Genomic DNA, 3,712 nt, shown 5'->3' with positions numbered 1-3,712 from the left:
CCCATACCTCCTTTATACTCCATTTAATTTTTAAAATTCTCAGGGCAATTTTAAAAACATTTTCCTGACCTCTTGAAACACTCCTTAAATATGCATATATAAATTAAAACCTGGGATCTGCATGAAAGTCAATATTTTTATCATTAACTGTTTTTTATGTTTATGATATGAATTTCATGTATCAATTGAAATAATTATCATGGATATTGCACATAGTCCTATTTTTTTGTTATTGGTTCCCCATCTGGTTTTGCTACCTAGTGGGGTAAAGCTGGGCTTTAAAAACCCATTGGTAGAATTTCTTCATCTTTGAGGTTTTAAAAGAAATTAAGAAAATTATGGTTACTTCTTGTTAAAATGAATGTTAGGAGTCAACATTGAAAGCACTTGGTCCCAAATGTGTCATTGGAGGAAAATATTTTATTACTGACTCAATAAATAATTAACTGCAAAATAGTTAATGTCATCCTATGTAAGTTTTCTCTATCTTCACATCTTAGCTAGGGTTTCTATTGCTGTGATGAAACACTAGGACCAAAATTAAGCTGAGGAGAAAAGATTTTATCAGGCTTCCATTTCTACATCATAGTCCATCAGTGGAGGAAGTCAGAACAGGAGCTCAAAAAGGACAGGAACCGGGAGACCAGGGAAGGGTGCTGCTTGCTGGCTTGCTCTTCATGGCTTTCTCAGCGTGTTTTCTTATAGAATCCAGGACCACCAGCCCAGGGATGACCCCATAACTATGAGCTATCTCCTCCTGCATTGATCATTGACTGAAAAAATGCCTTACAGCCAGATGTCATGGAGATATATTCTTAACTGCGGTTCCCTCCTTTCAGATGATGTTCGCTTGGGTCATGTAAACATAAAACTAGTCAGCACACTTTATTTAATTCTGTCTTGGTGGAATACATGTCAGTAGCAAAATATCAATTCTCTGTAGATTATGAAACATGTGGCATTAAAGTTACCTTAATAAACCCAATTTGTGTGTATAATTGTGTTGTTGGGTGTATCATTCCCTGATATCCCTTCTTTGATTTTATTAATTTGATCTGTCCTTTTCCTTCTCCTATACAATTTCTCTTCTCTCCATTCTCTTTAGCTCTTCAAAGAAAATTTTTCCTTGAAAAAAGAATATATATATATATATATATTCCTCTTTGGTCTGTGTTTCTTCTATGTCTGGGTTGACTTAGATATGGATTTTAAGCAAGTAGTGTGAAATAACGTGGATCTCAATGTTAGCAACAAACAGAAAGAAAAAATCCCTTGACTCAAAAAATTCTTAATAGTCATATTTTGTAGCATAAATTTGGTGAAATGATGTTTTAGTGGCAAAATTTGCACAAATTCCTCAACTGAGTAACTACTCAAAATTGAATCTTTTCAAAACATCAAATTTAAAAATGGAGTCATCTTTGGGGACTACTGAGAAGAGGAAGAATAAAGGTTGTAAGAAAGTAAGATTGAGCCAGTTTGCATTTCAATATGGTTAACGTGTCCCATCCCTAACTGAGCAGCTATTGGCTTCTCAGAGATGGAGAATAAATTTTGAAGACTGTGGCCCTAAGTAGGTCAAGCACATATTGCAATGGTACCACAACCTTGAGTATGTACCTTACACAAATACAACTCTGTGGGTTATTTAAAACTAAAAGAGGGCTAGGTGGTAGTAGCACATACATTTAATCCCAGCAGTCAGGCGGCAGAGGTGTATCCTCAGGTTTGAGGTCATCCTGGTCTATGTAATGAGCCCCAGGACAGCCAGGGCTACAACGAGAAACCTTGTGCCTATCCATTAATGAATCAATCAATAAATAAATAAATGAAAGAGCAAGTAGAGAGATGAAAAAGAAGCTGAAAAGAGTTAGGGAGACAAATAGGGATGGATACAATCAAAATGCATTGTATATGTACATGTATGAAATTTTCAGAAACTTAATGAATTTTGTATATTAATTAAATAAATTTAAGCGTGTTCAGTGTTAATAAGTCAACATGTAAGTGATGCATTTAAGAACTAACAGAAAATAAAAATTCTATTTAGAAATGCTTCATATAAATTCTGCTCTTCTTCTCTTCTCTTCTCTTCTCTGCTGAAATGTTGAACAGTCACAATGTAGCAGGCAAATGAGTTGTGCAGAATCTGAACAGTCGAGATGTAGGATGACAGAGGAGTAAGTAGTCCCTGGACCTTTCTCTGTCACCTGACAGAGCTGACAAACTGGCCGCCTCATCATGAAATTTCCACACTTGACCAGGAAGTAAAGAGAATTAGAAAGCAGAGGAGAGGAGAGGAGGGAACAGACATGATGGCAGTACGATGCGGTGACCAGGTGACCTGTGCCAAACACCACAGGTTCTGCTCCTATTCCCCCTGATGATGTCACATAGCTCATACAAGAACATTATTGTAAGGGTGGAAGGAGGTTCCCTACCTTTGAACTGTGGTTATCTGCATCTCTTCACAGCTGTAATGAGGCCGTCCTTCAATTTCAGAATTTCCAATTTTGAGCAAAGAATCCAACCTTTAAAAAGACAACACATATATCAAACACAATAGAGGTAGTTCAAAATATATACCCCACAAGGAAACACTAGATAACCCAGGCCACAAGTCTCTACCAGGACCTATGTGAAAAAGAAGACATACCCAACTTGTGTTAAATTATGTGTAATTGTTCCATTAAAATGAATGATCTCTTCTAAAAGGAATGTGTCCTGAAGTGGGGTGAAATCTTTCACACAAAGTGGCTCGATCCTTACAGTGTCATATGAGTCTTTCCCTAAATCTCTATACTCCAGCAGAGCCACTGTAGACCAGAGTCTTCATCATGTATGGCCAACACAGGACAGAGTCCTATCTGCCAAAAGATCTTTGTTTCAGTTGTCATCAGATGGAATTTAGGTCTAACAAACTTGGGGGATAAACTCAACACCCCTGTGCTTTGTTTCTTTCACATGTAAAATGAGGGACTTGAGTGAGATGGTATCTAAGGCCCCTCTCAGTTCTAATCTTCTCTTGTAAAAGTTCTGTCCTTGTGAAAAACTAGAAGGGCCCTTGGGCAGTTGGTGGTAGTGAGTGTCAGAAGAGAATCTGCCATTTCCTCATTTCATCTCACCCAGCCTAGTCCACTCCTTCAGCCACTAAACTATATACAGAAGAAAACTGGGAATAATTAGTAAATGATAGGGAAAAGGGAAAGCATGGTTCCTCCTGTGTGAGCACCATTTTCACCATCTAGAGTGTTTGCCTGGTGCAAAGCAAAGATACACATGTCTCCCGAATGACATTAGTGTTCCATCTCCAGGTCCTCACCTACACCATCTGCTCTTTATTTTGTCAATAGCTCTAGTTGATACAGGCAGGGGGCAGTGTGGCTCCTTTGTTTTCTCCACTTCCTTGTCCCATTTTAGCCTAGGTCAGGAACAAATATCACCCTGTCTCACAGGACTATGGAATGTCTGCCCTTCCACTGAATGTGGCTCAAGGCACAGTGACAGCTGAAGATTCCTCACCATCTCTGAGCTAATAAACCAAGTTGAGCAATAATATTACCCTGCTTCCCGACTACCATGATTGGGTAGCCTGACTCAGCTCATAATGCAGTAGATGGGATTGACATGTGACATTGAGAGAAAAGAACCCTCCTTCCCAAGAAAGGAATACGTAGCTTTAAGGGTGGCAGGGACTACTTCTGTTCCTCAA

The sequence above is a fragment of the Mesocricetus auratus genome, unplaced genomic scaffold (genome assembly GCF_017639785.1).
Source record: "Mesocricetus auratus isolate SY011 unplaced genomic scaffold, BCM_Maur_2.0 Super-Scaffold_100003, whole genome shotgun sequence".
Lineage (NCBI taxonomy): Eukaryota > Metazoa > Chordata > Mammalia > Rodentia > Cricetidae > Mesocricetus > Mesocricetus auratus.
Note: the sequence above shows the minus strand (reverse complement) of the source record.